This window comes from Vulpes lagopus, chromosome 8 (assembly GCF_018345385.1).
Source record: "Vulpes lagopus strain Blue_001 chromosome 8, ASM1834538v1, whole genome shotgun sequence".
In the NCBI taxonomy this organism is placed as follows: domain Eukaryota; kingdom Metazoa; phylum Chordata; class Mammalia; order Carnivora; family Canidae; genus Vulpes; species Vulpes lagopus.
In genome coordinates, this window is record NC_054831.1 from 42010865 (window position 1) to 42023256 (window position 12392).

A 12392-nucleotide genomic window follows, 5' to 3' on the forward strand; every position below is an offset into this window, starting at 1 on the left:
GCCTCCCACCCCACTCCCACCCCAGCCTCCAGGCCACCTCCCCTTTCAAGCCTTTGCCCTCCCAGGTGGGGCTGACACCCCTGTTTCTCCCACAGTGGGGACAGCCTCATCCGAGGCTAAAGTGTTTTGTGATCTTTGCTCTGGTGAGCAAGTGCCCTGGTAAGAGGCCGGGGCCGAGGGAAGGCCGAGCTGTCTGCAGCGCTGAGGCCACATCCCGGCGTCAGTCAGTCAGAAGTCAAAGGCTCATTCTTCAAGGGCTGCATCTAACTTCGTCTTTGTGCCGCGGTGCTGCTTCCATTTCAAAGGCTTCGCCAGCGAATCGCGTGAGTCATTCCTGGAACCTTCAGGAATCTCCATGGTGACGGGCTGGAGTGGGCCGGAGGGAAGAAGCCAGCATTCACTCCACTTTGCAACAAGTTCCTCTTTTCTGCCGGTTTTTCCGCCCCTTTTCAATAGAGACTAGGGCTGAGGCTTTAGCTTTTTTGTTTTTTAAACAAATCACAAAATGGAAACTCCCTAAGCTCCTTTTCTATTTTATCAAAAAACCATCCTGTGTAAATGTAAATTCTAGCCCTTACCTGGCTCTCATGGGAGCGTAAAAAAAAAAAAAAAAAAGCAAAAAACGGCAACTTGGCATTTGGGGTTTGGGTTTGGGGTTTTTTGTAAGTGTTTTGAGAAAAGAGCCTACTTTCTAGTTTACCTCGAGGCAAAGGCTCTGGGTTGTGGAGCAGAGCACCGGGCGCAGCCCTGGAGGGCGGAGGGCCTGGCCTGCCTACCGTCCACACAGCAGGTCTCCCAGACCAGCACTCTGGAGATGCCGTGCAATCACGGTCCCTGGGGATGCGCGAGTTCTCATAACCCCTGGGCTCTCCACATGCACAGAGCGGTTCTTCATTCATTCTGTAGTGTTCAGGGAATATTCTAGTCCTCTGGGCACGTTAGGGAATGAGCATTACCGTTCTTGTGTCGGTCACGAGAATCTGAGCAGGGATTTTTGCAAATGGGGTTGAATATTAAAATGTGTCACCAATGTAATGAGCACCGATTGACATAGGTACATTTGTGTAGTCTTTTGGGGGGTACAGATCCTGTGACATAGTGGTGTGTCACCCAAATGTTCCCATGTCTGTGGGAGGAAAGGGGTTTATAAAACATTACGACCTGAATTCTGCTTGACCCCATTACCTCCTGCAGCAGGGTGCTCAGCTTTACCTGCAGGTTTCTGGGTGTCTCCAGGGGCATCTCACGAGCATGCTGTGCTGCAGGTGCAGGCATTCTCCACTGGTGGCTCCAGAAGGCTCAGTGTGCTCACCCTTTCCTGGGTGCAAGGTGGAGGGATGGAGAATTCCTTAGGCCCTCATGGGACCCCCGAAGCCAGGCTGTTTGGGCTCTCATTTCTCAGCCTTTCGATTATTGCTTAGGTCTTCTCTCATCACCTTGGACCCAGCCCTGCCCCTCTGGGTCAAAGCTGCATCTTTGTACCTGGAAAGCCTGCTCTTCTCTGACAATGGAGGCTGTCCTGAGGCATCATGCTCTCTGAGTTCCTCTGGGTTCTGAGGACACAAACCCTAACTACTATGGGGGCGAGGTGAGGGAAGGGTATAGAGCCTTTGGAAAAGGTGAGGTCCCAGAAGAGCACAGGCACACATGCCAGCACTTCAGAGACAGATGTTTACAGACTTCAGAAGTCCATGCCTGGGCCTCTGAGGAAGAATCCTCCCAGGAAAGAATTGTCTTGCAAGAATTTTCTTAGTCCTGCTTTCTTAACTGTTGGATCCAGTCCAATTCACCAGTGTGCCGGACACACCCAGTCCTGGCCTGAAGCCCGCGTGCATGCAGTGGGTGTAGCCCAGGCCCACCCCAGCGTGCACAACAACCGTCATATCCCTTATTCTGCAGAGGCTGTATACCAATAAGCACGTGCAAGAAAGTATTTCCTCCTCAAGCCTGTTCCTCGGGGCCCCTTGCAAAGACCACTCCAGCTTTGCTGGGAAAGACACTGTGCCGTGATCTCGGACCCAACTCCAGGCAGCCCAGGACTCCAGCGCTCAAGGTTGGATGTGGGAGCCCCATCTAGCTTGAATTTTCAAAAAAATCACACATACCATTAATCAAAAAAAAAATTTTTTTTCTGCCTATTGTTTTCTTTGTTCTGAAGAAGCTACTTATAAAGTAAATTTTATCGGACCTTTCCCTGCCCTGAATATTGTCTTTAAGCTCCTGGATGTTGAGATGGTGTTTGTATTAGTCTCCTGGAGCTGGTAACAAACGGATACAGACTTGGTGGCTTAAAAACAATAGAAATTTATTCTCTCACAGTTCTGGAGGCCAGAGATCCAGAGTGAAGGCATTAGCTCAGTTGTGACTCCCTCTGAAGGCTTTAGGGGAGAAGCCTTCCTACTCCTTCCAGCTTCTGGTGACTCACTCCAGATATTCCATGACCTGTGGCTGTACCACTCCTGTCTCTTTGTCTCCTCCTTCCTGTGCATCTCTTAGGACAATGCTTGTCATTGAATTTAGGGACCACACAGCTATCCAGCATGAGCTCTTCTAAAAAGTCCTTCACTTATTACATTTGCAAAGACTCTTTTTCCAAATAAGATCCCAGTCACAGTTTCTAGGGATTAGGCTATAGTTGTATCTTTCTTTTGGGGGGTCACCCCTTAGCCCTCTACAGTATTGTTCATTTATCTCTCAGGAGCTAACAGTACTTGGCACACAGTCAGAGTTCAGTGGGTGTTCGTGTTCATGTAACTTGTATCTGAGGATTTGGAACTGAACCTTTCACTCAAGCACTCTCTATCCACTTGATTCTGAAGAAAGGTTGATATGTGTTTGCAATAAGCTCAATGTTTTCAGCATCCCTTGACTATGAAAATAGCTACCCGACTAATTAAATAGTTTCATGCTTTCCCTCAGGGATTTCTGTTATAGCATTTTATGCCATTTTCCCAACTTACCCCATTTTAAGTATGCAGGAATTATCTAGGAATAAAACAAATATGTTTGAAGGCTTTTTTTCTTCCCCAGAGTGAGGTCTTCTCAGACCCTCAGCATCTGAAACTAACTTGGATTTTATTTATGAGATAACCTTTTATGTGTAAATTTCATAATATTTATTAGGATAAAAAGATGTGCATTTATAAAAGTGCAATTTATATATAGGTATATTTTATATAGGTGATCTTATTTCTGTCCTATGGCATTTTACTGACACCTGATACCAACTTCCAAATGTTCATTTATATGATACATGTACAAAGGAAATGACATGCTTTTTTTGCTTTAAAAATATAGCTAGGTGTGATGACCCTAATAGAGAGTAAATGAATGTAATCAGATTTTCTCCTACTCTAGAGTGCAAATTTTAAGCTTTCATATTAAAATGTACCATGAAGTCTCTCCAACCTCCCGATCTGGAATGATTTTATTTGACAAGGTTAAAAGTGGCAATGAGAAGTCTGACTTTGCCAGCAGGAACTTTTTAAAACAACCTCTCTCTGTGTATATAATTCACAGGGTACATACCTTGCAATTTCATGCAGCTAGTCATATTTTATTTATGAAATGTTTGGAATCTGGAATCCAAAATTAAGGAAGGTCCAAAGTCCATATTCCCTATTCATAGCGTAAATTAGTTCAAGTTGCTTTATTTTCATTGCTTTCATTCCACATTCTTTTAAATATAAGGCTTTGGCGGGGGGTGGGGTGGGGAGGGGTGGGGGGGGAGGACAATTTATTAATAACTTTTATCATTATTTGTTATTTTTTTCCAATGAACAAACAACAGAAGAATCAGAAGAGAGTCCGAGAAAGAGCAGGTTCCCTGTCTCAATGCTCAAAGCACACCTCACATATTGGAGGATGGCACAAACACACAAGCTAAATATCAATAGAGTAGCTGACCAACACAGGCAAGTGTAAGTGCGAGCATGCATGGCCAGGCTTGAAGTTTAAGATGCCTTAATATCAGATGCCTTCAACTTCACATAGTAATAAAACCCAGCAGCAACGTAGCATCAATCAACTAAATAAGACTTCACTAAAGGAGTCTGCACTCACCCCTGGGGGAGCCCTGCAGACAGATTCTACTTCCAAGTTGAAAGGATGGTTAGAAACGCCTCCTCCTTGTGGAGCTCTCTGCTCTGCAAACACTTTGCAATTTTCTTTCTTTTCTGAAAGTATTTTAGCCCCTATACAAATAGGCTGGCTCCTCTGCAAAAACTAGCTCACTTGTCTACCACAGAGGTAGTAAGTCTCATTGTTTCAAAGTCCTCAGTGTTTGATTTTTAAACTCCCTGACAACTCTATCTGGTTTTAATTAACTTCTTTGAATTCAGTTATTTTAAACTCAAAAGTGTGGCTGGATAAAAATTAGCATTATCAGTTTGTGTCAGAGTGTGTTTTAAACCTGCTGTAAGCTTTCTCCTTGCTATAACTGGCTGTGGATAGATGGGATATTTATCAAAGAGCTGGCCCTTCCTGTATATCTTTGTGATAGGTACTGGCTGGGGTTATTTTGTGTAAAATTGGGCCCAGACCAAATAAGGTGGGGGGAAGAATAACTGGTCCTGGCTGTCAAAACTAACTGTGGTTACAATTGCTTACAAGTACAAATGCCAATGACCCTATCTTCCTTATAACGCTTAGCTAGCATTGTGTCACAGACTTTTGAAGACATAACCTCCTAAGCATTTTTCATACGCCTAAATATTGGGCCCTACCTCTTGACTTTTTCAGTTTGCCAGGTACAGGGTAGACACATAATTTACTGTCCATGCAAGGTCTCTTTTGAGGGTGGACAGGGCTACTCACTGGATGGGATGCCAGGATAGCAGGTGTAAATCAGGACATCATGGCAAATAGCCACCTAGGTTTCCCCCAGACAGATGTAGTTCTTCTGTCCCCTGGGCCATTCATTACTGAAGGCTTTTTGGAGGCCCTGTGTATGCTGGAAATGTTGCTAACTTCACCTGCATTCTTGTAAATCCTGGCATCTTTTCTTGTTGGAATCATCTCTTCTGTCCTCCTTGGAGGAATCCCAGTAACTATTTCTGGACCCCAGAATACTGCTGCCACAAAGTTGTTTTTCAGCTTTCAACGCTCGTGTCCACCCATGGAGATGCTAGTGATTGTTCAAGACCTAATTTTTTTTTTAAAGATTTTTATTTTATTTTATTTTTTAAATTTATTCATGAGAGATACACACACAGAGAGACAGGCAGAGACACAGGCAGAGGGAGAAGCAGGCTCCATGCAGGGAGACTGACATGGGACTCCATCCCTGGTCTCCAGGATCAGGCCCTGGGCTGAAGGTGGTGCTAAACCGTTGAGCTGCCCTCGAGACCTAATTTAAAGGTGCCTCTTCTGTTAAGGAATGGGTCGGGGGAGTCTTTTGTTACCTAAGCTCCTACATGGCTGTATGTGTGTCCTTCTCAGGGCACTTGCCGGCTTGCCTCTTTGCAAGAGGCAAGTTACACTTTTGGTGTAACTTTGGTTACACTTTTATATCTAGTATCATGTTCTTGTTGAACGGAGAGAAGGGACCAAGCCTGGTCTCCCCACACTACTCCTTGGACTGGAGCCCTTGTTTTAGCTACTTCTCACATCCTATTTTAATTCTGATGTTTTCAGTGTATTCTTTTCTGAAGTGTGATAAGAAACAAGAAGATTGAAAGATTTACTGTATTTGGCATTTGCAAGGAACAGGCTCACATTGCTGGGTTTGAATGCTGGCCTCTCCACTTAAGAGCTGTGCAATCTTGTGCAAGTTACTTAACTTCTCTGTGCCTATAAAATGGGGATAGCAATATTGCAGGATTTCTCTGCCTTTAGTGCCCGGGGTTCTGGTAACACCCTTCAGAGAATGAAAAGGTAGACCAGATGAATTTCTGCTGGGGGAATCTGACTTTGGGTCAGTAAAGCAAAGTTTATTAAGCAACAGTATAAAGCTCTTGGAGAGGGAGGGGGACCCGAGAGAGTTGCCCTCAGAGTTCCTAAGTTTAGGGGTTTTATGAGCTCTTTTGTGGAACAATCTTAAACAAGCAGGGTGTGCTGAGTTGTGCCGATCAGGGCTTGGGTCATGGATCTGTCTACTTATTAGGTTAATGTCAACATGCTGATGGTCCTTTTTTTTTTTTTTTTTTTTTCCTGGTGTCTGGGGGCTTAACTGCCCCTTGGCTGCAGTAAGGACAAATGCCTTGTGGTTAATTGTCTTATTTAGGACCTTTTCCGGAAGTCACTTCTACAAAGGCTGCAAAGCAGAATGCCAGTGGGGTCCTGTCTAAGCTGCAAAGTGGGTGGTAGTACTTTTTATTTGAGCTGTCCTGACTCCATATCTTCTTGTTGAGGACCCTGACCCTGATTACCTAATTGTCTAAGTAACTCCTGACAGTAATAGTCCCCACTTCCTAGGGTTGTTAAGAAGACTGAGTCCTCACGGAACAGAACATGAATATTAAATACTTGGGATCCTGGCCTTTGTTGTTCTTCGGGCTACCTTTCCTATTCTTGAGTTTTTATCTGCATTTTTTTTTAATTTTTATTTATTTATGATAGTCATACAGAGAGAGAGGGAGAGAGGCAGAGACAAAGGCAGAGGGAGAAGCAGGCTCCATGCACCGGGAACCCGACATGGGATTCGATCCCGGGTCTCCAGGATCGCGCCCTGGGCCAAAGGCAGGCGCCAAACCACTGCGCCACCCAGGGATCCCCTATCTGCATTTTTGAATTGCACTGTAACCAAAGGAAAATCAAGAGTTATCAGTGCATGTAATGTAGTGAGCCTAATGTCCACCTACACACCAGGCACACCAGTGACATCCCCTGAAACCTACTGCCTTGACGACCCAAGGGACACTTGACAGGCAGAATGATGACAATGAGCACTGTGTACTGCGACACAGTGAAAATTCCTCTTGAACATGAAGGACAGGCTGCTTCCAGTCTCTGCCCAACTGTGTCCTCATCTTTGGAAGAGGAATAATGATGATTATAGGTTGAAGCAAAGAGCAAACGAGTTAATACTTGTAGAGCATTTAGTATTGTGTCTTGTATGTGAAAAGTCCTTGGTATAGATTTCTTGTTCATCACATCTGTCCTGGAGTGCGAATTGAGTGTTGTTGAGAGAGGTGTGTTGGGTGTCCTCGGGAAGATGCCCACGTATTTCCTTCAGTTGCCAGAAAACGTATGATTAGCTCCAACAGCAGAAATGCAGCAACAAGCTAAGAATGCAGGGGACCCTCTTTTTATTAGAAGCACTGGTGAGGAGAGCTCCTTACCCCCTTCTCTGTGAACATCCAGTGCAGGAAAGCCAACTCAACAGCTGGAAGAACGATTGGACTGATACAGATGCAAGCCTGACCATCTGCAACAGAAATGGTGGCAAATTAAGGCCATTAAGTCATAGGCTGGAGAGAGACAAGAAATCTTTATTAATCACCAAGAAGAGGATATGACCTCCCAGAGACTCTGCCAGGAAAAAGGAGGTCAGAGCACCCACAGCCCTTCCAGGTGTGGGCGGCTCGGAGCCAATGGGTTTGCATTAGCCTATGGCACCCTGCACTGCTAGAATGACTCACCCAGGCCAGGGCCACCTTGAGAACTCAGGCTTACACGCAGCACAGTTCCTAGTCCTGGGGAAAGAAGTTGGTTCATTCCCAGGCAGCATCGGTACCTAACTCACACATCTGTCTTGTTCCAAGAATCTGCAAGGAAATGAATTCTACAGATTTTCTTGCCATTTTGTACCAATAATTAGCATTTTTCCTTTCCTTTCCTTTTCTTCTTTTTTAAAGATTTTATTTACTTATTCATGAGAGACACACAGAGAGAGACAGAGACACAGGCAGAGGGAGAAGCAGGCTCCCTGTGGGGAGCCCGACACAGGACTCGATCCCAGGACCCCGGGATCACGACCAGAGCCAAGGGCAGATGCTCAACCACTGAACAACCCAGGTGTCCAATATTTTTTCCCTTTATATCTCTCCTTGTTAATACCTAGTCCTTCTTCAGCTCTGCTCATGGAAAGAGAGGGAGGTGGTCTGCACACGTGTTCTCAGAGTCAGAATGGTACAGTTACCCTCACAGTTAATTTTCACTTAGATCTTAACCTTCTCAGTTTACTTCACTTGGACTCTGGATAGCAAGCAGAAATAATGCTTTGTGACCTTTAAGCCGGCACCGGCTGCTTCTCCACCCTTTCCCCTGTGGTTTCGTGAACCACACGGTCCCATTCTCCCATTCTGCAATATCCTTATTTCTGAACTTCTAACTTCTTTCCCAGCAGGATGACTAATGCTAAAAAGCCTGTATTACAGCAAGGTTTACTAGGCACACCAAATGCTCATTTGATACATTCTTTCAAACGGGAACAGCTGTCCTTGTAGCCAAGGTTACATTTAGTTAAAAAGAAGTCCCAGCTTTCCCCCACCTCTCTCCAATTCTGTGCCCTCTACCTCCCAGAGGCTGTAATGAGAAAGATTCTAGAAGTGAGCACAATGGTGAATCTCAGCTCCATCCAGGGGCAGTTCTACCCAGTGGGGCTCCGTGAGGGGCATGACCTTGGGGTGGGCTTACAATAAACTCCTCACTAGTGGAAGCCCATCTACGTCACATTTTCCTGCCAGGAAAAGTAGATTTCCAAAGGGAGAATGGGAAGGGGCTGCAGTGGGGATGAGGAGGGGGGCAGTAAGGAGAACTTTCTTTAGAGGTCTCCAGATCTTTCAAACTGAGCTTTACTTGGAGCTGCCATTCCCCCAGAAGTCCAGGCAGGAGCTCAGGCTTTGAAGTTGTTACCACTCCCAGGTGGATGGCTTGGAGGAGTCCAAGGAACTAAAGCACTCGAGGCTGGTACAGTCACTTATGCGGGGGTGGTATTCCGAGCCCTACTCAGCCACTCACCCACTCAACTCATCAGACACTCTTGTCCCAGCCACGCCCTGTGGTTACCCACACCCTCTTCCAAAGAGTAAAAAACCTCCAGGGGTAGACATTGGGTCAAGCTATAGAAATAGAATAGGGTGGGAACCAGGTGCAGGGAGAGGAGAGAAAAGAGGCAGGGGGCCAGGTGTTTGGATGAGGTTTGGGTGTAGTTGTGGAGTGAGAAACTTTGGTGTGGGCTGGAAATATATATATGGAAGAGGATACTGCCTTAAAGTATACTATGGACGATGTCTGTGGATCCCCTTTGGTTTTTAGGAAAATGAGTAAAAAATTGGAGTTATTTTGAAATTACTTTGGGATGGAGGACTGTGTTTGGCTTCTCCATGAGGGTCCAGGTTGGGTGAAGAACACATGTGGGAATGGATAATGGACCCACTCGTCTCAACAGGGCACGCCTGCAGAAGGTTCTGTATGCCCTGGGCACCCGAGTACAAGAGCACCTAATGGAAGAAAAGTAAAAGGCTGAGGGGGACATGGGGACTTGGGGTGAATAGGCAACAGTGCTAGTGAGGGCTGGCATTGGTATATGTGCAAATGTGTTTGCCATAAACTTAATATTCTTCTGCCAGGGGAGCTGGGGTCCCCATTACCCGGCCAGTGGGCTATGGGGTAGGTGCCTTCAATACACTGTGTCCTCTGGTTGCCTCTGTTCTTGGCAGTTGGAAGTGGGAGAGGCCAATGAAGAGAATACTAGAGTTTAACACCCTCTGTATGATCAACTTTTGTTGTTTGCACCTTTGTTTGGAAAAAGACATTAATTCATGACTGAACAATCCCTACACGTAGAGAAAAAAACATCCGTGCAGTCTCTCAGTGGGTTTCTGTGTACAGGAATGGGTGGTTTTCATAGCCTATTCAGAAAATGGCTGAGAGAAATCAGAGCAAAAAATTTGATGTTTTTATTTCTGTCTCTTTCTCCCCACAGATGAGTTTGAAATTCTTGCTCTGGGCCATATGGAGTGGATATTCCAGAAGGAAATTATATACTGCTCTCTGTTTCTACTCAACTGCTTTTCACTTTGTCAAGTGGACCCTTTGAAGCAGCCTTCTCCTTACCTCACATTCTGACATGAATAATTGTTTAATTGCCTTTCAGTCTACACAAGATAAGGAACCATGTCTCAAAATTGTATAATTCTCTTAACTAAACAATAGCGGAACCACCCAGAGCAGTTTTCAAAGAAAGAAAAGAATTTCTTACATATGTTAAGCATTTTATTATTTTCAAAGTGCTTCGCTCTGTAGTATTTTCTTAAATTGGATAATGCATACAAAGCACTGTGTAAATTGTATCATGTATCAAAGGAATGAGATTTATAATGATTATTGATTTGATTTTCCTTGTAAGAAACTGAGGCTCAGGGAGGGTACAGTGTACACAGCTCCAAATCATGACAGTTAAGCTGGACCCACAGAGTGGTCTGTTTCCTCACTCCTGGGCTCTCTCATCTGCATCAGGTGGCCTCACCCAGAGGTGGCCAAGGACTACCTTGGACCGGCACCAGAGGCTTCCCAGGGGTGTTGGTGGTGGTGGGAGGCTGGAGTGGAACCCACAGGTGTGTCTCCTGACCTGGGTTTCCTCAAGCCATCCTCACTGTCTCCCTCATAGTCTTCAGGCAGACATTTGCCTTTTTATCTTGTTCAGTTGCTGCCACTCACTTTTCAGCAGAGCGCTCTCCCTCAGGCTGGGGCAGAGGAGTTGTTACATTCCCTCGATTTTCAAAAACACAGGTTGCTTTAAAAAAAAAAAAAAAGAAAAGAAAAGAAAAGAAAAGAAAAGAAAAGAAAAGAAACCAAAAACGCTGGGTGGCTCAGCAGTTTGGCACCTGCCTTCAGCTAAGGGTCTAATCTTGGGGTCCTGGGATTGAGTCACATCAGGCTCCCTGCATGGAGCCTGCTTCTTCCTCTTCCTGTGTCTCCGCCTCTCTCTCTCTCTCTCTCTTTCTCTGTGTCTCTCATGAATAAATAAATAAAATCTTAAAAAAAAAAAACGTTCCTAAAATAAGCTCACAACCCATTTTCATATTTTTAAGAAGCTGTTAGTAAGTCCTGATGGTAGGCTATTGTCTTGATGTTTAAGTGTTGGAAGTTGCCCTGAGGCAGCCCCACTGGGGGGCTGAAATCACAGTGAATGGAACTGAAGCACCCATCCTTGAGCCCACCCTGAGAGGTAGGAGGATACACCAGCTAACCCTGTGGGGGGTGCCAGGCAGCTTGAGAGAAGGAGCTGGGTGCAGGTAGGGAGGGTTTTGTATGCATCAAAGGACACAATCAAAAGAGTGAAAAGGCAACCCATGGGTTCAGAGAAAATATTTGCAAATAATATATCTACTAAGGAATTCATATCTGGGATATAAAAAGAGCTCTTACAACTCAACAGCAACAGAAAAAAAAAAAAACCTCGATAAAAAAATGGGCAAGAGTTGAATAGAAATTGCTTCAAAAAAGATATTTGGAGGGCAGCCCCTGTGGCGCAGCAGTTTAGCGCCACCTGCAGCCTGGGGTGTGATCCTGGAGACCCGGGATCGAGTCCCACATTGGGCTTCCTGCATGGAGCCTGCTTCTCTCTCTGCCTGTGTCTCTGCCTCTCTCTCGCTCTCTCTGAATGAATAAATAAATAAATCTTTAAAAAAAAAAAGATATATAGATGGCCAACAAGCATATGAAAATGTGCTCAACATCACTCATCATTAGGGAAATACAAATCAAAACCACTGTGAGATACCACTTCACACCCATTCCTGTGACTATTATAAAAAAAACCCACCTCACCTAAACCAGAAAGTAACAAGTGTTGGGAAGGAGGTGGAAGAATTAGAACCTGTGCACACTGATTCTGGGGCTGTCAAATGGTCCAACTGCTGTGGAAAACAAGATGGCAGTTCCTTCAGAAGTCAAACAGAAAATCATGATCCAGCAATTCCACTTCTGGGTATATACACAGAAGGATTGAAAGCAAGAACTCAACTAGATACTCAGATACCAATGTTCTTAGCAGCATGACTCACAGTAGCTAAAAGATGGACACAACCCAAATGTCCATTGATGATGAATGGGTAAATAAAATGTGGTCTATCCACACAATGGAATATTATCCATCCTTAAAAAGGAAGGAAATTCTGGCAGATGCTGCAACATAGATCAATCTTACAAACATAGGCCAAGTGAGATAAGCCAGATGCAGAAAGTCAAATACTCTAGGATTCCAATCTTAGGAGGGAGCTAGAGTAGTCAGATTCATACAGATGGAAAGTAGAATGGTGGTTGCCAGGGACTTGGTGGGGTGGGTGGGGAGTTGTTGTTTAATGGAGACAGGGTTTCAGCTCGGGATGGTGGCAGAGCTCTGGAGATGGGTGGTGGCGACGGTTGCACAACAGCAAGAACGTACCGAACGCCACTGAATTGTACACTTAAAAATGGTGAAGATGATAAATTTTATGTTACTTGTA

At 45.0% G+C, this 12392-nt stretch overlaps 1 long non-coding RNA gene across 1 annotated transcript; it reads left to right on the forward strand.

Moving 5' to 3' along the window:
• Positions 1-209: 209 nt before the first annotated feature.
• Positions 210-10716, forward strand: LOC121498186. Its single transcript, XR_005989631.1, has 3 exons — positions 210-323; positions 1900-2053; positions 9869-10716. It is a non-coding gene; the product is annotated as an uncharacterized LOC121498186 (long non-coding RNA).
• The last annotated feature ends 1676 nt before the right edge of the window (positions 10717-12392 follow it).